The 23,734-nt window shown below is 39.8% G+C and overlaps 1 protein-coding gene across 8 annotated transcripts in view; it reads right to left on the bottom strand.

Annotated features, from left to right (window-relative positions):
- The window catches only part of LOC122560167 (polycomb group protein ASXL1-like), a 106,527-nt gene that overhangs the window by 64,742 nt on the left and 18,051 nt on the right, over window positions 1-23,734 (bottom strand). The window lies entirely within an intron of this gene.

The raw sequence follows: 23,734 nt of genomic DNA, 5'->3' as shown, positions 1-23,734 counted from the left end.
AAACGATATACATTTATACTGACAAAGTTACTCAGCCGATGAAATATAAAAATGAATGTTTTTAATGAAAATAACCTAACAATTACAGTCAAATATTGTTTGCAATTATTAAATCTTTTATTTCCAAAAACCCATATCATTTTGCTTCAGTTTTCAGCCTGAAATATCGAGATTGAAGCATTTCTTGTTTGTCTCTTTATAAATAGCTCAAGCATAGGACATGGGTTTAGAACTATCTGCAATTGTACTACTACTGTTGGCAACAAGAAAGATTTAAGTCTTGCCCAATAATACCATAGCCACACCATTTTCTGATGGAGTCACACAAGAGATTTGTTTAAAGCTTTTATCAATGTGTTTTATAGTTTTTTTTTGTACTTCATATTCTTCTCCTGCTTGTTAAACAATTAGGTTTTCATATATCCTTCACTGCAACTAAAGTTATCCTTATACTGCAAATGGCAATGTAAGGCTTTATTCTGATTCATATGATATTGCCAGTGATTGAAGATGAACAAAATCAGAAGAGAGTTTCAGATTATGTAATGCTAAACTAACTTTAAACATTGAATGACAAAAAAATTGCACACTGTTAGCAATAAGCTAGCTTTTAATCTTGTATTGAAGTCAGCAATAAGCTGACATTCATTAATAATATGCCACTTTTCTCGAGTCCCCAAGATGAAACAGTATTATTCTAATTAACAGAAACATGCAAATTAGTACTAGAAGGTCATTTGGCCCCTCAAGACCAATGTACACTATCAGTTTATGGTTGAGCTACAGTAGCCTCAAATCCACTTTTCTGCCTACACCTTTTGACTCCCCAACCAAAGAAGAATCAAACTCAAGTCTTAAAAATATTCTACGATCGAGCTTCCTTTGTGCGTTCCGAATTCCACAGTTTAATGACTCAGGAAAAACACTTGTCTTCACTGATTTAAATAGAAGACCGCTTATTTTACTAAAATCCCATAAATCTCTTTGCTGATTGTAGTTGAGGATAGCATGGAAGATTATTTAAGAAAAAAATCTACATCAGACTGAGTGAAAATGTGAGATTAAGGAAAATTTTAGTGACGAAGTACGTGATTGATCTTGAATTGGACTTTGTTCCCTTTGCTAAGGGCCACTATGTTGTCAGTGAAACAAATACAAGTCACTCAGCAAACCTCAATTCACATTTCTGAGGACTTAGTCCACTTACTTAAGCATTTCCCACACAAGTGCGCTCAGATTATATGTTCCGTTGCACCCAATTATAAACCTATTTGAAAACATAAGAGGCTGTGAAACTAACTCTGAACATTAAATCAGATAAGAACACAGTTCATTGGTTATGTGAAACCCAACTCAAAGGGACTTCAACACAAGTGGGGATCCAAGAACTGAGGACTTGGTTTGCTCTTAAGGGACAAGAAGAGTGCAAAGTTGAGCCTGTGTTATGACCAAATGTTACAGCATCAAACTCTGATGAAGTCTTAACTAAGGTAACATAAACACCCAGTAGCTGAGCAACTACATCAAGAGCTTGCAATACTGCAGTGCTCAAAAAGCTTAACTTCTATTGTGTCTGCAATAATTGTCAAAACCATTTCCATATCTTCAACAGGGAATATTTCCAATTAAGTAATCTAAACTGGTGTTATTAGTTTCTTTAAATCTGCGAGCCTTTAATTTCAACATGAACCTATTTCAATAGTGCCAAAATTATGCTCATAAAAGCAGAGATCATCTAAATTATAAGGAAAAAAACAGAATTTTTCATTTGATCTTATTATAAGTGAACTTTTTTTTAAAAATGTAATCATTAGCAACACATTTATCATTGCCTATGAACTCCTTTTTAAAGGTCTACTAAACAATAGTACATTGCAGGATACAATAAAGATCCACATACAGGAAGTTAAGGAATTTTAATAAATTTTTGCAAGGATTTATCCAATGATAGCCTGGAAAAGATTCCACATGCTTGATCTTAGATCCATATCCTTCCATAACTGTATTCATCATGACTCAAACGAAGCATCATTTTCAACATTAGATGCAGTTATGGGATACAATTAATATCCCATAGGTCAGAATCTCAGCACACAGGCATTCAAGAGTTCAATCCCACAAAGCTTAATGACTTCCTCAGCAGCTTAGCAAACCATTAGCTGCTACAAAAAGAATGACCAGATGGACCCACAAACCTAGAATCCATTATTCAGGATGATAGAATGAGAGGAACAATACGGAATACTCAGCTTTCCACTCAATGAAAATTATGACAGCAATGATAAAGAAAAAGCTCAACAGTGAAGGAAAATCAGCTGACTTGCACTGGTAACACAGACATTGGGGTTGATATCAAAGCCCTAAACCACTGGCATACAACAGCTGCAGTATGCTTTAATTGCAGGAAGCACTGCAGTGTCCAAAAACTTATCTACAACAGCTGAGATACACAAGGGCAGCAATGATACCAATACAGCATCATATCAACACCTCATTTTAATTTGCTGATAATCCACGTGGCCATGGTCAATATGCGCATGTGGAGTGCTGAAAAAGCACAGCAAGTCAGGCAGCATCCGAGGAGCAGAAGAATCAACATTTCCGGCAAAAGCCCTTCATCAGGAATGAGCTTTGTGGGCTGGGGGAGCTGAGAGATAAATGGGAGAGGGGTGGGGCTGGGAGGAATGTAGCTGAGAATGCGATAGGTAAATGAAGATGAGGGGGAAAGTGATAGGTCGGAGATGAGGGTGGAGCAGATAGAAGGGAAAGGTGATGAACAGGTCAGGAGGGTGGTGCCAAGTTGGAGGCCTGGGACTGGGATAATGAAAGAGATGGGGAAATGAGGACATTGTTGAAATCCACATTGATCTTGTGTGATTGCAGGGTCCCAAAAAAGATGCATCTGTTCCCAAGATGGCCAATTCCACGTTAGAAAATCCCAGATGGCATCCTTCCTCTAAGATCGCAATTTCCGTTCCCACGTAGTCGACGATGCCCTCCAGTGCAGCTCCTCCACTTTCCGCACCACCGCCCTTGAACCCCACTCCTCCCGACGGAACAAGGACAGAACATCCCCAGTCCTCACCTTCCACCCCATCAACCTCCACATACATCACATTGTCCTCCACCAACTACAAACGGATCCCACCACCAGATATATTTTTCCCTCCCCGCCCCTATCAGTGTTCTAGAAAGACCATTCCCTCCGCAACTCTCTCATCAGATCCACCCCTCCACAAACCAGCCCACACCCCACTCCCATCACACTCCTCTGCCATCACAGGAAATGCAAAACCTGTGCCCACACCACTCCCCTCACCTCTGTCCAAGGCTCCAAAGGATCCTTCCAGATCCAACCTGTACCTCTACAATGTCATCTACTGTATCAGTTGCACCCGATGTGGTCTCCTCTACATCGGAGAGGCAGGACGCATACTTGCGGTTCATTTCAGAGAACATCTGAGACACCCGCACCAACTAACCCCATCACCCCGTGGCTGTACACTTCAACTACACACACTCCCACCCCCCACTCTGTCCTGTGCCTCCTCCATCACCAAGCCCTTACCACCTGATGCCTGAAGGAAGAATGCCTCATATTCCTCCTTGGGACTCTGCAACCGCACGGGATCAATGTGGATTTCAACAGTTTTCTCATTTTCCCTCCCCCATATTATCTGCTCCTCGGATGCTGCCTGACCTGCTGTGCTTTTCCAGCACCACACTCTCTACTCTGATCTCCATCATCTGCAGTCCTCACTTTCTCTAACCATGGTCAATAGTCAAAATATGGAAATTGCCTCTTTCACACCATCTCAGTATCATTTCCAGGAAAGACCATATTCTCAGGTTTTCTACAAATCAGTCATTATTTTGCCAGACCAACATTGAACATACTCCAAAACAAGCACCGCACATTTAAGTAACTGAACAGAAAAAGAAGATTCTTTCCAATAGAATTACATTGCTCTGCAAACTGGTTTATAATGCTGCAGAAATTATGTTCTTCAGCACCATGTTTGTCTTGTATCATGTTCTTCTGATAACAGTTAATTTTTGAAGCTTAAAATATCAACTATAACAGCTAAATACGAACCTTTGTTCTATCCCAGGCTTTCCAAGGTCAAAATCACAACAGCTACATTAAATTTTCTGTTATGCTGACGAGAAATCTTAATTGCTAATTCAACATAAAATCTGTCCATTAAGACTGTAGCTGCATTTAACATGTAATGCTGTATTTTACAGCTTGAATCCTAAATTCATTTTGATGGGAGTACTGAACAGTACAGGAACTCGAATGTTTTATTTATCTCCTTTCTGTTTAAAACACACAAGTTCAATACTTCAAAATGTCTAGAGCCAGGACAACAGTGGGAGTACAATTAGCTTCATATCCATGAGCTACGGTGATTTGTCTACATTAACTCTGCATATGTAATCATGGCTACTTCTAAGTAGTATGGTACTACACCTCCACTATTATCAAATAATCTTAGCAACTGCTACCTTCAGCACTATATGAGGAACACTGAAAAAATGGTGGCACTTGCACCATCATGTTACCATTTCATGGGCGCAGAGCAACAGACAAGGAAATATGAGACAATAGTAAAATGAGTGCATAACGGAATTCTTCAATGTTGGGTTTGAACGACAATGCTTTTAACAAACCCTTTAGAACTGCACTGGCCAACGTCTTATACTAAGCAGTATGGAACTCACAACTGAGTTAATGTTGATACAAAAATATAGCTGATCCATGACAAAGTAATAAATCAAAGGGATTAAGACAGGGTATGGGGGCAAGGTTGACAGAGCAGGCACGAGAGCGAGGACTTTAGCGCGGGCACGAGAGAATTTCCCATTTAAAAGAACTTAAGGATTTTTAAGATCAGGAGAGACAGGTGTAAGAAGCATTACCTGCCAGTCAACATTTTTGCAACTTTGTAGAAGGCTAATTTTAGCGAGGCATTTTCTGGGGATAAGTTTGATCCTGGGATAGACAGCAACAAAAAAAAAATCTCATTTCTTGTTCATTATCACAATTGAAAAAAAGATCAGGGAGAACCGCACAAAAAAGGAGGCAATGAACAGTCACTTTGAAAAAGGCAAAAGGTCAACAATTTCTTTAAACTTCTTGTTTGTTATTTTTGAACTGGAGTTGACAGGGACCTCTCATACTGGGTCTCATCTACTACAGACAGAAACCCAAATGTAAGCCTGCTGACATTTGTCAGATAAGAACATGAAGGAAAACTGTGTGGTCAGCAGATTTAGAAAGATGAAACTCAGGTTGTCACAATGCACAAATGTCACATTGATAAAAACCAGTAAAAATGTCAACCTCTGGATGGTGATTTTAAGAAGCACTAAAACAAGGAATCACAAGCCACAAATTCCATGAATAAGATTATATATCCAATTCAATCTGTTGAGAGATATTATTACACACCTCTAGAGCAGATGGGACTTGAATCCAGGCCTCCTGGTTCAAGGTAGGGGAGAAAGTGAGGTCTGCAGATGCTGGAGATCAAGGTTGAAACTTTATTGCTGGAACAAGGTAGGGGCACTACCACTACACCACAAGAACCCCATGGGCAAGACAATGAATCACGATGAACATAGGAGTAAATCTAGTTGATAGTAACTGCATGGTTTAGTTGCATTAAAAGCCAAATCAATAATACAATTATCAAGTTACACTTTGCAATAAAAGACTACGCAATTTCTGACAGATATTTGAAGAGTGTCTGGGCAAAAAAGTTAAAATTTCACGTAGCGCAGTTCAATGACAAGTCCACAGCTTCTATCAAATGATTCTTCTCAAAATCCAAGCCCTTTTTACTCCTTATAAAGCCTACTGCTGCAGCCATCTGTTTAAACATTCAGAGCTGCAGGGCCCATCCTACTTGTCAAACTATATCTTGCACTCTATTATTTATACACTAAGTAACCATAAGCCCAAACATGTTTCTCAGCTCACTACAAATTACTTTAATGGTTGAAAAATTCATTACAGCTTTCAAAAAGTCAAGAAAATTTGAACATGTGCCTTAAAGTTATTGCCTGTAGAAAATCATTCCGCGAGATAGACAAACTGATTTGGAGTTCTATGAGATTTCACACTAATATAGAAGAGTTTCCAAGTCATTCTTATGCTGAGTAATTGTAGTTGAGCTACAGTACCTGATTAAACATCAGGCACTTCATTCATTTTTTAAAACAGATTTAGAACAAATTGTAATCAAGCTGAAGCTGAATTAAAACAGCAATTCTGTGCACTTTGCCTGTGTATCAAGCTGTAAATGGGTCAAAATCTTATTGAGCACAGATGTACAATTCTTTTCCTGCCATATTTCTCAAAGACTTGAATTGCTTGCTCGTGTACAATTCATAATGTGAATCCAGACAATGAACGCTGGCAAGTTTTTGATGGAGACATCATAACAAAGGCCAACTCTGACTGCATTCAGCATCCACAGAGTCGTGCATTTCCATCTCAGAACATTGTATAGTGATCAAACAGGAATGCCAAACAGCGTTCCTTTCATCTATAACATTTAGTCAATTATTGTACCTTACGATCACCTTGGCCAATAACAGTTAATTTAGCAAGGTGCAGGGACCAAACACCAGGCCATTTTCATTCTGGTGAACTTAAAGTTGCCATCAGCAATTGACACAGATAATGAATGTTAATATAACTTGAAGATTGACTGCAGGTATGAAGTTTATTTTCAAAACTACGAACCAATCTCAAATTGTCAGCATAGATCTGTATTCACTACAGATTATGGTCAACTGCCAGAGCCCAATTTTTTGATTTTCCTTTCTAAAATTGCATATTTCTCTTCAGCCCTTTAAGAATCTTCTGAAAACCTACCCCATTGAACAAGTTTTTAGTCATGCGCCCTAATACATGCTGGGGAATATAATGTTTGATAACTCTCCTGCAAATCACATTTGAATGTTTTACTACTTAAAACATACTGACTTAATACAAAGTATTGTCATTCAGCTTCAGTTTCTCATTTGCCCTTTACAGCAGGAATGTGTTTGGCACTAAAATTATGTTTTAGGAATTTGGCTCTCAAGCACTAGGTAGGGATGGAATCCATACAACAATTGGATATGTTACAATGCAGCTCACGAATAGGCTAAGAATTTGGGCCAAATGCTACACATTTTAATGGTAAATGCAGGACAGTTGGCCAAGGAATAGCTGTCAGCAGTCCTTTGGGAAGATGACAACATCTGCCAAGATTTCTCGTGTGGCGTTGACTCAGCAGCCTAACCCTGGAGCCACAGGTCTTTGGCAGGTCAGGAAAGACTGTGTAGGGTTCTTTTTGTTTTGATGATTTTATCAGATTTATTGAGCAAAGAGATAGTGTTACTGGTCCCTCACTGGACTCTTTAAAAATATGGCTGTGCCAATGGGTAGAAGGTAATTCAAATGATTTGTGAGAGAATCTCTCTGGACAGAATGGATATGCATTTATGATTTCAATGTACTGATTCGTGACTTAATGAAAAGCAATATAATAATGGCATTTCAGAAGTCAGAAGGGAGATTGTTGTACATCTCCCACATCTTGCTTTGTTCATTTGATGGATAACCTTGTATATTAGCTAGTGCTGACTGCATACCCAAATTTCATCTCTCAAGCTAGCTGATTCTACTGACTCCCAATTATGAACGTTCTGAAAGCATTCCTTCCAACAGTCTCAGAAAGCTGGAGAATCCTTGAAAAGACAAATAGCATCGCCAGCTTCAAGGGTGGTGAGGAATGTTTTCTTCTTTTGGTCAGTATTGGTGGTTTGGAACTAGTTTAGTTGGGTTTGTGCAGCAGTGAATTTCATTTGCTTTCGCTTCATCTTGATGACATGCATTATTCCTAGCTTCAGATTTAATTAACAAGTATTCTTCTCACTTCTGCTCTGATGCAGAGTAATTCTGACATGCAGTGAAGGCTTTTCAATTACAGTTGAGAGTTGTGCAAAATTCAAACCTTATGATCTAGATATTTTCTACATTGGTACCATTACAGCATGAGAGGGCAAGATAGGAAGAAAATTGAATCAAGAATTGTTCTTGTCTTCATATTATGGAAAACTGCTTGTCAAGTCTGTTTAGATTGCTTCAAGGATCTTTGGGATTCAAGCGTCTGTTGCAACATATACATTTTTGGTCTGACCAATAGTCAGTTGCACCAGAAATAATCCAGGTGACATATATATTTTTGCTATCTCATGCAAAGAAATACTGACTGCAAGATCCTGCAAGGGCATTTGTGCTCAATGAACAATAAGCAGATTAGTTTAGCTAGTTATATCATACCACTATAGTACAAGTATATCCACATCAGATCAAAATGCAAAATTATTTGCATCGGGTCAGTCCAGGTTTGCATTAGTTAAACTAGGTAAAAACGGGCAACCATTATGTTAGATTTTCTATAGATAGCTTAGTTAGGGGAGGAAGATAAAGACAACACAAAGCAAAACACAGCAGCTAATGGCGAGCATGGTAACTCTGATTAAGATACTTAATTAGCAAACTCTTAGGTCATTCAAGCATTCAAAGTTAGACATAAACACATTGTTTTTTTTAAATAATGGAATCTGTTATGGTCTGAAGGAATGCTTAGAGACCTAATGAAATAAGGGAAAATATAATAACTGGGATTAATTAGGTGGGAATTGGTTCTATCCAAAGACATGTAGTCCCCAGGTTACAACCGAGTTCCATTCCTGAGTCCAACTGCAAATTGATTTGTCCACAAATTGGAACAAAATACATTACAATGTAAAATAGTTAACGCATTAAGTATGAGCAAACATTCATATGTTAGATATTTAAAATTAATAAGGTACCTTGTTCATAAACTGGAAACTGCCTATAAGGAGTTAGCATCGTGCTCATCTGAAATGAAGCTCTCACTAAAAGGGTGACTTCGATTTCCCATTAAATATGAAAAAAAGGTCTAGTGCAGAGCAAGACCTGCCACCTCTCAATATCATAGTCATAGAGATGGACAGTACGGAAACAGACCCTTTGGTCCAACTCATCCATATATCTCAACCCAATCTGGTCCCACCTGCCGGCACCCAGTACATATCCCTCCAAACCCTTCCTATTCATGTACCCATCCAGATGCCATTTAAATGTTGCAATTGTACCAGCCTCCTTCACATCTTCTGGCAGCTCATTCCATACACGACCATCCTCTGCGTGAAAACGTTGCCCCCTTAGGTCTCTTTTATATCTTTCCCCTCTCACCCTAAACCTATGCCCTCTAGTTCTTGACTCCCCACCCCAGGGAAAAGACTTTGTCTATTTATCCTATCAAACAGCCCCAGCCTATTCAGCCTCTCCCTATAACTCAAATCTTCCAACCCTGGCAACATCCTTGTAAATCTTTTCTGAACCCTTTCAAGTTTCACAACATCTTTCTGATAGGAAGGAGACCAGAACTGCATGCAATATTCCAAGAGTGGCCTAACCAATGTACTGGACAGCCGCAACATGACCTCCCAACTCCTGTACTCAATACTCTGACCAATAAAGGAAAGCATACCAAACACCTTCTTCACAACCTGCAACTCTATTTCGAGGAAATATGAACCTGCACTCCAAGGTTTCTTTGTTCAGCAAAACTCCCCAGAACCTTGCCATTAAATGTATAAGTCCTGCTAAGATTTGCTTTCCCAAAATGCGGCACCTCACATTTATCTGAATTAACTTCCATGTGTCAATTCTCAGCCCATTGGCCCATCTGATCAAGATCCCGTTATAATCTGAGGTAACCTTCTTCACTGTCCACTACACCTCCAATTTTGGTGTCATCTGCAAACTTACTAACTATCCCTCTTACACTCGCATCCAAATCATTTATGTAAATGACAAAAAGTAGAGGCCCCAGCACCAATCCTTGTGGCACACCAGTGGACACAGGCCTCAAATACCACCTGCTATCTTCTACCTTCAAGCCAATTCTGTATCCAAATAGCTAGTTCTCTGTATTCCATGGTATCTAACCTTGCCAACCAGTCTCCCACGAGGAACCTTGTTGAATGCTTTACTAAAGTCCATATAGATCATGTCTACCACTCTGCCCTCATCAATCATTTTTGTTACTTCAAAAAAACTTGAGACACATGATTTCCCACACTCAAAGCCATGCCGACTATCCCTAATCAATCCCTGCCTTTCCAAATACATATAAATCCTGTCCCACAGGATTCTCTCCATCAACATGCCCACCACCGATGTCAGGCTCACCGGTCTATAGTTCCCTCTTTTCATTACCACCTTTCTTAAATAGTGGCACCACATTAGTCCACCTCCAGTCTTCTGGGTACCTCACCTGTGATTGTTGATGACATAAATGTCTCAACAAGGGGCCCAGCAGTTACTTCCCTCGCTCCCCACAAAGTTCTAAGGTACACCTGATCAGGCCCTAGGGATTTATTCACCTTTATGCGTTTCAAGACATCCAGTACTCCTCCTCTGTAGTATGGAAATTTTTCAATATGTAACCTTCTATTTTCCCATATTCTATGTCCCTTTTTTCTCCACAATAAGCACTAATGCAAAATACTCATTTAGTATTTCCCTCATCTCCTGCCACTCCACACATAGGCTGCCTTGCCGATCTTTGAGGGGCCCTATTCTCTCCCTAGTTACCATTTTGTCCTTAACGTATTTATAAAATCCCTTTGGATTCTCCTCAACTCTATTTGCCAAAGCTATCTCATGTCCCCTTTTTGCCCTCCCGATTTCCCTCTTAAGTATACTCCTTCTGCCTTCATACTCTAAGGATTAACTCGATCTCTTCTGTCTATACCTAAGCTATGCTTCCTTCTTTTTCTTGACCAAAACCTCAATTTCTCTAGACATGCAGCATTTCCTACACCTACCAGCCTTTCCTTTCACCCTAACAGGAATATACTGTCTCTGGACTCTTGTTACCTCATTTCTAAAGGCTTTCCATTTTCCAGTTGTCCCTTTACCTGCAAACATCTGCCCCCAATCAGTTTTTGAAAGTTCTTGCCTCATACCATCAAAATTGGCATTCCTCCAATTTAGAACTTCAACTTTTAGATCCGGTCTATCCTTTTCCATCACTATTTTAAAACTAATAAAATTATGGCCGCTGACCTCAAAGTGCTTCCGCACTGAAACCTCAGTCACCTGCCCTGCCTTGTTTCCCAAGAGTAGGTCAAGTTTTGCCACCTTCTCTCGTAGGTACATCCACATACTGAATTCAGAAAATTTTCTTGTCCACACTTAAATTCTTCTCCATCTAAACCCTTTACACTCTGGCAGTCCAGTCTATGTTTGGAAAGTTAAACTCCCCTACCATAACCACCCTGTCATTCTTACCCATAAATAAAATCTCCTTACAAATTGGTTTCTCAATTTCCCGCTGACTATGAGGGGGCCTATTGTACAATCCCAATAAGGTGATCATCCCTTTCTTATTTCTCAGTTCCACCCAAATAACATCCCTGATGTTTTCCCAGAGATATCATCCCCATGTACAGCAGTAATGATATGCATTATCAAAACGCCACTACCCCTCCTCTCTCACCCCACCTTTCTATCCTTCCGATAGCATTTGTATCCTGGAACATTAAACTGACAGCCCTGTCCATCCCTGAGCCACGTTTCTGTAATTGCTATGTTCCAAAACGTGCCCTACGTTATCTGCCTTCCCTCTTAACCCTCTTGCACTGAAGTAAATGCAGTTTAATTATCAGTCCGACCTTGTTCTTTGCTTTGCTCCTGCCTGCCCTGACTGTTTGACTCGCTCCTTTACCCATCTGTACCAGTCTGAGATTGATCTCTTTCCTCACTATTTCCCTGGGTCCTACCCTACCTCCCCACTCCATCTTAAATTCTCCCCAGCAGCTCTCACAAATTTCCCTGCCAGTATTAGTCGCCTTCCAATTCAGGTGCAATCCGTCCTTCTGGTACAGGTCACTTCTACCCCATAAGAGATTCCAATGATCCAGTGAACCCTTCTCCCTTGCACCTGCTCCTCTGTCACGCATTCTTTTGCTCGATCCTCCTATTCCTACTCTCACTAGCTCGTAGCATCAGGGGTAATCAGATATTACTGCCCTCGAGGACCTCCTTTTTAAATTCTTGCCTAGCTTTCTATTTTCTCCCTTCAGAATCTCATCCTTTTCCCTTCCTATGTACAAATTGGAACCAACAACAATGACCGCCTGCTGGTCCCTCTCCCCTTTGAGAACATTCTGCACCCTCTCTGAGGCATGTTTGATTCTGGCACCAGAGAGGCAACACATCATTCTGATTTATTGCTGCTGACTGCAGAAACGTCTGTCTGTGCCTCTGACTAAAGAGTTCAATATCACAATTGATTGCTTGGAACCCGACATGCCCCTCTTTACATGAGAGCCAGTCTTGATACCTGAAACTTCGCTGTTTGTGTTACATTCTCCTGAGAGTCCATCACTCCCTACATTTTCCAAAACAGCATACTTTTGTTTGAAATGGGGATAGCCATAGAAGACTCCTGTACTACCTGCCTACCCTTTCTACCGTTCCTGGAGTTAATCAATCTACCTGACTGAATTTGTGGCTTTTTCCCCTTCCTATAACTGCCATCCGTCACACCCCATAGCTCTTGTAAATTCTTCATTGTTTCTAATGGCCACTCTAACCTATCTATGCAATCTGATAAGATTCACAACCAAAGACACTTCCTGCCGACATAATCATCAGTAACATGGAAACTCTCCCGAAACTCCCAAATTCAACAGGGCGACCATATCACTCTATTACTACTAAAGGCCATATTTGCTCCTACACAATCTACAGACGCAGAAAATAGCAGTCTTTTTTTGCTCAAAAAAACATGTTCCAGGCTAACTTCGTACTTATAGTTTATATTTTTGAAATTTAATCACAAGAATATCTCAATAAAACATTTAAAAAGAATGAACCCACCCTACTCATTCTTAGACTTACAGCAACGTTAAAAAAACTATGCACTTATCTGTTCCTGTGCTGTGAGCTTGCCCACACTATTTCTCCAAGGTGAGTTGTGAATTTCGCTGTTTGTTCATTTTTCATAGACGCACTCAGATATCCAGAGATACACAAACTCAAATACAAAAGACAGTAACTATGCATATTCATTGCTGTGTCAGTTTGCAGTGTAGTTTCTTTCTCTCTCTCTCCCTCTCTACCCATGTGGTCACTGTCTTTTGTCTTTCTCCTTTTAAAAGTACCATTGTTTTGATCTGTTTCCCCAAAGTTCCAAAACAACGCAACAGTTTGTAAAACAGGAATTGGTGCTCCTGGAATTTGAGGAAATCACCTCCAACACCTAAAATACCTCATTAAAAAAATAGCAGCTCTTACAGCCACAAATTTTTCCCATCCTCCATTGCAAACTTAATTAATTATCGAACACTATCACCAGAACAAATTTTGTTGCGACCACCTGAACAGAGGCTAAAAAGAGAGCCAATTACCCCATCACTACTGCTCGCCTGGTCTATTAGCCTTCAGAGCAACCAAGCATGGGAAACAAACATCGAACAAATTATCAAAACAGTAAGAAAAAAACCTGGAGAGAAAATATCACCCGGAGAGGATAGAAATGAGCTGAAAATCAATCTTACTATTGAAACTTAGATTAAAGATCAGTGGAGTAGAATCACCTTTACACCCAACATTAAATTAGTCTGTGCTATTGAAAGAGGCATTTATGCACTTAAAATAAACAAGTCCACACTCAAATTAAAGTGAGTGCATAATATATGATGTAATAACTGATTTGCAGAAAGAAGGTAATTCGAAATTGCAACTCCTGTCTAAAACATTTACTGAGGAGAAAGTGAGGTCTGCAGATGCTGGAGATCAGAGATGGAAATGTGTTGCTGGAAAAGTGCAGCAGGTCAGGCAGCATCTAGGGAACAGGAGAATCGACATTTCGGGCATTAGCCCTTCTTCCTGCTGCGCTTTTCCAGCAACACATTTCCATCTCTAAAACATTTACTGAACCTTACTGAAATGTCTGACAGAAGACAACTTTAACTTTAAAAAGGAAAACAAAATTGAGCATTTCAGATATTTTCCACATAGCCAATATTTAGGTCCATCAAGAGATGTCTAACGTATTGCAAAGCAAAAATTCAAATCCTGCCATTACTACACACTTGCAAAGCACTTGAGAATTACTGATAACAATTTGAACACTGTTACCAAAATTTGTAACATTTACCTTTGAAATAAACAATATTTTGCCTTATTATGTGGTATATTTGATCAAAGCATTTTGCCAAGTTTCACTAATAGCAACAGGAACTCCTGTGAGAACACTGTTCGGCGACGAATTCATGCAATGCTAAATATATATATATAAAGCATTTTATCTCAAGACAGTAATTTTCCAGTGCAATAAGTTTCCTGTCCTGTACCAACATCTTATACTGAAAACATGCTTTTGAGTGTTACTGAAACAGAATTGTGAAACCGGAACAACTGGCTGTTGTGTTGCAAACAGATTGAAAAGCAAACAGTAGCCTGTCTACCAAGAGAGAATTTGCAATGACATACTATTTTAGCTCAATGCTCCAAAATCATACAAATAACCACTTTTTGGCGATTCAATCATTGTAACATATTTAAACAAAAAGGTCATTTGTGCAGTCACTTCCGTTACACAGAATTAGTTGACGTGACTATATTTTCCTTATAAAGGGGAACCTCGATTATCTGAATGACACGAGCAGGGAGTATTTTGTTTGGATAATCAAATGTTCAGATACCATAGTTTAGCCGAGCATCGGGACCATGCAATCTTGTCCGGATAATCCAAACTTCAGATAATCGAATGCCGGATAATCAAGGTTCCTCTGTTCATTGAAAACTAAGTATTTTACTAACTTTAAAAGGAAAACATTCAAAATTTTGCTCTCTTATCAAAATCAGAACAAAAAGCGAGGGTGCAAATTGCCCATCCACCACCTCAAATTTGACATATTCAACCAAAAGTGTGTAAAATCCCTCTAATATAGGTACCACAACAGCTGGTGACTTTAAAGTAACACTGGAAGAAGCCAGAGGGGAGCAAAATCTTGCCAGTGGAAACGTAGTAAATATTACTTGATTGTTCATTTGTCTGCATTTAATGCAACTAAACTGTAGTTATTCTACCCCATTCCAGTCTTCCTGACTGTGAATAGATATGGGAGTCAGACAAACACTAAGTCACCTGGCTCTTCCCCACCTCAACTGTTACTGCTTTTCTGTGACAATTCCTTTGGCTCACAGGTGCATGGTGTTCCCTTGCTTCTAAGCTGAATTCTACACTGTGCCCATCATCACGCATAACAGCGGAGTGAATCAATAACCATTGCACACAATTTTTTTTTTGCTATTCATTTAAGCAACATGGGTGCTACCCAACACCAAGTGTCCTCAAGAAGGAGGTAGTCAGCTACTTTCTTGAACTGCCTCAGTCCGTACACAATGCTTTTAAGAACAATGTTCCAAAATTTTGACCCAGGGAACGTGATGCAATTCCATTACAATTGCAAGTGAGATGATATGTGCATGTAAGGTCATAATGTTTCCATGCATCTGCTGCCCATGTCCTTCTACATGGCAATGGTTGCAGGCTTGGAAGGAGCTGTCAAAGGAGTAAGTTGTTGCAGTGCTACTTGTAGGGTGATACACAGAGCTGTGGCTCTGCATTTGTGGTGCTAAGAATAAACATTAAGGCAGCGGACAGGCTATCAATCAAATGGACAACTTAGTTCTGAATGATGCCAAGCTAAGTATTGTTGGAGCTGTATCCTTTCAGGCTAGTGGAGAATGTTCCATCACACAGTTTTGCTTTGCAGATGGGCTTCGAGAGTCAGATGGGGAGTTACTTGCTGCAGGATTCTTTAACTCTAATACAGTCTTACAGTCACATAACTTGCATCCTAGTTCAGTACTGCTCAGTGTTGATCTATGATAATTTCCAAGGCTTTAGAACGAGAATTTAGAACGAGAACGAGCAATAGTAATGCTAGTAAATATCAAAGACATATAGATGCTCTCTTGTTAGGATCATTGTTGCCTGGCACAAATGTAACTGGCCACTTATCAATCCAAGCCTCATCGTCATCTCCGTCCTTCTACATATAAACTCAAGAGCAAATTGCTGCACATGCTAGAATCTGTACTGAAAACAAATGGTGGAGATCACAGTAGGTCAGACAGCCTCCATGGAAAGAGAGCAAGTTAACGTGGAGTCTAAATGACTGTTCATCAAAGCTGAAGTAAATGTGGAGGGGACAGCACTTATGCCATAGTTTGTGGGGTGGGAGAGATGTAGTGGTAATGGGTGTACAGTGCTGGTGGAGAATAGATGTTGATTGTTCAAATTAAGCAATCAGAATGTGAGAATATTCTCTCAATCTGAACTATCAACATCTTTTCTCCATCAGCACCCTACACCCACATTTCATGCAAACTCAGTTCCATTCCATTAGGTTTTGCAAAATGTTACTTACTTGGAGTAAGACACACAGTGGCGATAGATGAACAGTTAATGATGTGAGATAAAACACCAAAAAGGTTTGCATTACCTCAGGTTTATGAAGGGTACAATGTGGGACACAAGCAGTAATATGCTGGAATAGAAAAGTCTCAATCTAACAAGGGAATAAATGAGGGCGTTTTAGCAGATAAGATAGTGGAAAATTCAGACAATTTTACTGAAGTAGAATAAAGCGGATTTAGCAATGGCATAAACATGGAATTGGATGCACCAGGTTGCAAACAGACTGATTTAATCACAAACTTCTCAACAGTGAGAGGGATGAATTTGATAGGGAGAGAAAGAAGTGTAGAGAAGAGACTGAAAACATTGCTTAAAGTTGGAAGAAATTTCTGCTCATCACTACAATGCCAGATAAGCAATCAAACAATTTTGTAACAGTGGAAGAGCCTAGAGAGGTGATGGCAAGGTAGATCTGGGTATCAATATACCATGTCAAAACATGCATACCAATAGACCAAATCACACTTTTTTGCACTCAAATAAAATTAGAATAAAGAGATTCAATGTCTACTTAATTTAAATATATAATTATGTTTGAAGTCTAAATGGCTAAAAAAGGTTAAAATGTACATGGTGACTGATGCAGATAATTTTAAATATTTAGGGAAGAAATGCTTACATATAGCTTACATATACATTGTTGATGCAATATAAAACAAAATTATTTCGGACGTAAGCTACGTTACGAAATTCCAGAATTCATGCAACTGAAGCTCCAGTAATTTTCAATATCAAATTGTAGCATGTTAAGGCAAAAATTTCCAAATCCTTGTGCACAGAGTACCAATTAAAATTCATAACATACATAAAGATCTCCCAAATTCTTGCTCCACCAACTGACATTTGTACCTTCAAATGTGAATAACCCAAGATGATTAATAGAAGTGAAAACAGGATGTAGACATATTAAGTATCATACGAAGGTATAAGGAATGGTGGAAAAGGTTGGTTTTAATGAACTCATGCTTTTGAAAGCAAGTCTCAAGATTTTATGCTTCCTGTAATTTGTTTATAAAAGCCTCACATTCGGTCACGATAGATATTGTAAAACAGTATTCTTATATGGATATAGACTTGACAGAACTAACAAGAGGAAAAAATTCACGCAAGGTGCTGCAATAACAATTGTCAGGAATACACAACAGCAGCAACTGGTGTGCATTTGTACAAATGAGTTCACCTAAGACAAATAGATCTCATCTGTGTATATGAGAATAAAGACATAGAAAATTAGTGAATCAATTTTTCAGGACAAACTTGGAAAAATCCAAAACAAAAAATAGGTACACAAAATAATTAAGAACACACAAAATAAAGACATTTAATTGAATGAACCTACTTCATTCAATACAACCATAACATATTAGCTAAAGGAATGCTGCGATGCCCTCATCTAAATTAATCTTACCTTTGCACATGATCCACACAGCCTCCAAGTATCAAAATCTATCCACATGCTTTACATATTCTTAACAACTGAACATCCTCATATCTCTCAATATGTGCTTGACCATTGCAAACCTGTCCTTTTACAGCCCCTCATTCCTGAAGAAGGGCTTATGCCCGAAACGTCAATTTTCCTGCTCCTCGGATGCTGCCTGGCCTGCTGTGTTTTTCCAGCACCACATTTTTCAACTCTGGTACTCCAACATCTGCAGTCTTCACTTTCACCCAGCCCCTCTACTGCCAGTTTTAGAAATGAGGATCAAAAGAACAGCTTCAGAACTGATTGACAGCAGATGATGGTCACCATACTTCACATTCTAGAGCTGTGTTTTTGGCGGAGAGGGGAAGTCATAGGCCTTGTTAAGCTGGCAGAAAGGGTACAAGCCACACTTGAAGACAACTCCAAGAATACTTGAATACTTGAGGAATCTGTCTGAAGAACGGTTGCCATTTTCATCAAATCTTCCTTTATCTCATCAAACTCTTTCAAAATTTGCAGGCTCAAGGGCAAAGTGGGGTAGAAGTTTACATCAGTGTCAAAGGAATGCAAAACGAGGAGGATTTCAGTGGGGACAATGCCTGGATAAACTGAGACTGTGGTGAGGCATGGAGCACAGCGGCTGAGAGCTGAAGTGAAGCAGACTGGAGGCATGGAGTACTGCAGAGCAGCTCAGAGCCAGAGCGGAGAGGGCTGCAGCCAGTTGCTTGACTGGGGACCAATGCGGGCGGTCAGCAGCTTGCAAGACCAGTCAGACTACATGTGGAAGCTCCTGCACTGATCTACTGCAATGTAATATTGATCTGTAATCTGCTTATCTTACTGTAATTTTTATCCTTTTAACTGTATTTTTTTATTTTCTAACATACAATGAATCACTAAAGTAATAGAACTTTTATTTTCCTTTTTGTATCTAGGTACTTGATATCCAAGATGGTGCCATGAGAGGCAACATGTAAACTTTTCACTGTGTTCCTGTACTTGAGTACATGTGACAATAAAACTTAATTTTAATACTTATTGATGATAGCAATGCAGCAGCTGAATTGGAGGGTTTGGTCTCAGAGACCTTTTTGGTTTTGGTTCCAATAATACATTTACTGAGTATACTGGCACAGTCATCACCAATGTCACAGATGTGGTGCTCATGGAGGAGGACATCAACGCAGAACCCAAGGTTACTGCAGGGGGTAATCAGATGGTTTGAAAAACAGAATCAATTGCAGACACTAAGGAAGATGTTGAGTGTGGTGGCAGCTGGTGGACTTTCTTCATTATGTGGTGTGTAGTGGAGATTGGATTTGGCAGCCAATGCAGCCTTCTCAAGTGAAGCTGCAGCAGCCTGACTGCTGAAAAAAAACCTTGCTGCTGAGGAGTATTTGATATGCAATATTGCTGCACATTGCTCGACGGCACAGTGGATTTGGACAGTGATGATGATGCAGGCAGCAGACCCAGGCTGTATCAATGATACACTTGAATTGAGAGAATCATGAACTGGACAATGATTTCAAGAGGGCAGAACTATGAACTTGAACAGCAAAGTGAATGCATACATGTTAACAGTAGCTTTGTGGAAAGCTGGTACTGCAATAGTTATGGAGGATTCCTCCAATAGCAATCTTACCACTGGTATAGAGGACAGCCATGGAAGGAGAGCACGATGAGTTCCTAAGGGCTCTTGTGGTACAGCGTCCCTACCTTTCAGCCAGGGGACCCAGGATCAAGTCCCACCTGTTCCAGAGGTAAGCAAGAACATCTCTGAACAGGGTAATCAGAAAATATAAAAACCAGCTGAGATCTTCTCCCCAACAACTGCATTTTAATTAAGTCCCCTCCCTTCTTCCTATCTCTGTTCACTTGTTGTTGTTGCATTGTCCCGTTGGACTGTTCTAACAAAAGTTTTGTTTAATTAGAGACACAGATGGTTTGGTGGTGAAGGAAGAAAAAGTAACAGGGCAATTTGATACTAGCAAAAATAGATGTGCTAAAATATCACTGGATTAAGAAAAAAAAAGCTGAATTCTTACTTGATGCTGATTTTATTTAAGAAAGAGCTGAGCTCGAGGGCCTTTGTGCACAGTAATAGGGTGCACTGAGCAAGAAGACTCGAGTTCAAGTCCCACCTTCTCCAGGAGGTATATAATACATCTCTGAACCAAGGTGTTTAGAAAATAAAGAGGTGAATCTTTCCCAAGCGGTGGATGAACTTTTTGACTGGGAAAGGTGGAATAGGTTTGTGCTAAACTATAAATTTAAATAAAACCCTTGTAAATCTTGAAGTCTTTTTCTGTCTAATGCAACATATGAATAGTGGTCTACAGGTCTTCTCAATCTTTACTTCCCTTACATTCACATCAGCAAATTGAACCAGTTTAAATTACACTCAGTTTGTGAGTAGTTGAAGCTCAACTACAGGTCCTGGGAGTGCCACACTCATCACAGACTGCCAACCCGAAAAAAAGCCGCTTACTTTGTCAATCCATGATACCAAATCAATGAGTCATAATTTGTGTAACCACTTCAAACCAAATTAACACACTGAAAAATACAAATGCTCTAGATCCACTAATTCTTTATTATTGTGCTCATCTCTGGAAACCACATTGTAGGAGGGATGTGATAGTGTAGCAAAAGGTCCAAAAGGATTTACCAGGATGTTGCCTGAGCTGGAGTTTCAGCTATGAAGAGAGAATGGACAGACTGGTGTTGCTTGCCTTACAGCAGAGGAGACTGAGGAGCGGCATGATTGAAATGTATGAAATTATGAGGGTTATGGATAGGGTGGATAAAATAAACCTTTTGCCCTTGATTTTGTTTGGGGGGGGGGTTGAATCATTAGCTAGGATCACAGACTTAAGGGGCAGAAGATTCAGAGGAGATGTGAGGAAAGTCTTTTTCACCCAGAGGGTGATGGGAATCTGGAACTCACGACCTGTAAGAGTGGTAGACATAGAAACCCTCATAACATTTTAGTATTTAGATGTGCACTTGCAATGCCAAGAAAAACAAGGTTATGGGCCACATACTGGAAAATGGAATTAGAATAGTCAGGTGGCTATTTTTGACCAGCGTGGACATGATGGACCAAAAGGCCTTTTTCTAGGCTGTGGATCTCTATGACTCTATTAACTGCAGCATTAGTTCAGATGACTTGCCAAAGATTATTATGTATTTTATAATCTGTATTCATCATACCTAAACATTTGCTGATTTTACAAAAGCCCTCTTGCCTTGTCGCTAAAATTGATTTCAGCATTTTATCTACTACTGATCTCAGCCGAACTAGCCTTTGATTTCTGGTGTCTTCTGGTGAAATAAGGTGTGACATACTCTCCCTTCTAACTGGTCTAACAAAGGAAACCATGGAAGATCAAAACCAACAGCTACTTCCTAAAATTCTTGGATGCAAGCCACGATTCCAATGAAGTCTGTCAACATCGAGTCCCGTTATTTTCTCCAGTACTATTCTTTTACCAATTGTAAAAACATCCTCACTAATTGACTGTATTATATCAAAGAAAGTACTAAATTCTAAGCAGGAGTTTATTGAAGGAGAACTGTAACTGTACTACAGTACAAAAACCATAACCCCAGTATGTCTGATTATGTTGCCAATCATGAATAAAGACACTAATTTTTTTCCCTTTATGGGTTGAGATTTATCAAAAAAACTTCATACTCAACAATTTAGTATGAAGAAATCAGCATTTTAAGTAGTCTTGTTCAATTCAATGCGCACACAGACACAAAGCAAGCAAATCAAACACAACTGGTCTGATCAGATTAGTGAGCAAAGAAAATAAGGAATTAAAACTCTTAGAAGACATTACACATGACTCAAGTTAGTTGTCATTTTCAAAGATTGTTCTCTAGCCAGCCTTAAATCTGTTATCCAATTTATTTGCCATGTTAAATACAAATCCTAATATATGAAAACTTGTCTTTATTTTTATGCAGCATTTCTATTTCAAATTGACACCAAGTAAGAAACAGTTAAAATACACAGAGACTCCTTGAAGGAAGGGAGTCTTACTATGCTCCAGAGTTAGTCTTCCCAGCTAACGAACAGTCAAGTTTCACATTCGCTTTTCAGCAGTTATTAAATTGGAAACGCAAATGTACCAGTCTCATAACATCTAAATAAGATCTCTGTACACACCAGCTAAATCTTCTTGAGTCTAGCTAGGTGGATAAAGAACTGGTTCAGCAACAGGAGACAGAGAGTAGTAGTTGAAGGGAATTTCTCGAAATGGAGAAAGGTGACCAGTAGTGTTCCACAGGGGACACTGTTGTTTGTAATATACATAAATGATCTGGAAGAGGGCACTGTTGGTATGATCAGCAAGTTTGCATATGACACGAAGGTTGGTGGAGTAGCAGAAAGCATAAGGGACTGTCTGAGAATACCGGAGGATATAGATAGACTGGAGAGTTGGGTGGAAAAGTGGCAGATGGTTTTCAATCCAGAAAAATGCGAGGTGATGCATTTAGGCAAGACAATTCTAGAGTGAATTATACAATGAACGGAAGAGCCTTGGGAAAAGTTGATAGGCAGAGAGATCTGGGAATGCAGGTCCATTGTATCCTGAAGGTTGCTGCATAGGTGAATAGAGTGGTCAACGCGGCATATAGTACGCTTGCCTTCATTGGACGGGGTATTGAGTATAAGAGCTTAGCAAATCATGTTAAAATTGTATAAGACATTGGTTCGGCCGCATTTAGAATACTGTATGCAGTTCTGATCACCACATTACCAAAAGGATGTGGACACTTTGGAGAGGGTGCAGAGAAGGTTTACGAGGATGTTGCCTGGTGTGGAAGGTGCGAGCAATGAACAAAGGTTGAGTAGGTTAGGTTAGGTTTATTTTCATTAGAAAAAAGGAGATTATAAACCTCAGTCAGGTCCCCCCCAAAGTCATGAAAGGTATAGACAGGGTGGATAGAGATAAGCTTTTTCCCAGGGTGAAGGATTCAATAACGAGAGGTCATGCTTCCAAGGTGAGGGGTGGAAAGTTTAAGGCGGATACACGCGGTAAGTACTTCACACAGAGGGTGGTGGGCGTTTGGAACACGTCGCCAGCAGAGATGGTAGAAGCAGGCACGGTAGATTCATTTAAGATGCGTCTGGGCAAATGCACGAGTAGGTGGGGAGCAGAGGGATACAGATGCTTAGGAATTGACCGACAGGTTTAGAGTCATAGAGATGTACAGCATGGAAACAGACCCTTCGGCCAACCCGTCCATGTCGACCAGATATCCCAACCCAAACTAGTCCCACCTGCCAGCACCCGGCCCATATCCCTCCAAACCTTTCCTAATCATATACCCATCCAATTGCCTCTTAAATGTTGCAATTGTACCAGCCTCCACCACATCCTCTGGCAGCTCATTCCATACATGTACCACCCTCTGCGTGAAAAAGTTGCCCCTTAGGTCTCTTTTATATCTTTCCCCTCTCACCCTCACCCTCTAGTTCTGGACTCCCCGACCCCAGGGAAAAGACTTTGTCTATTTATCCTATCCATGACCCTCATAATTTTGTAAACCTCTATAAGGTCACCCCTCAGCCTCCGACGCTCTAGGAAAACAGCCCCAGCCTGTTCAACTTCTCCCTATAGCACAAATCTACCAACCCTGGCAACATCCTTGTAAATCTTTTCTGAAACCTTTCAAGTTTCACAACATCTCTCTT

Source organism: Chiloscyllium plagiosum, chromosome 20, assembly GCF_004010195.1.
Source record: "Chiloscyllium plagiosum isolate BGI_BamShark_2017 chromosome 20, ASM401019v2, whole genome shotgun sequence".
Lineage (NCBI taxonomy): Eukaryota > Metazoa > Chordata > Chondrichthyes > Orectolobiformes > Hemiscylliidae > Chiloscyllium > Chiloscyllium plagiosum.
Note: the sequence above shows the minus strand (reverse complement) of the source record. Positions and strands in the feature narration are given on the sequence as shown.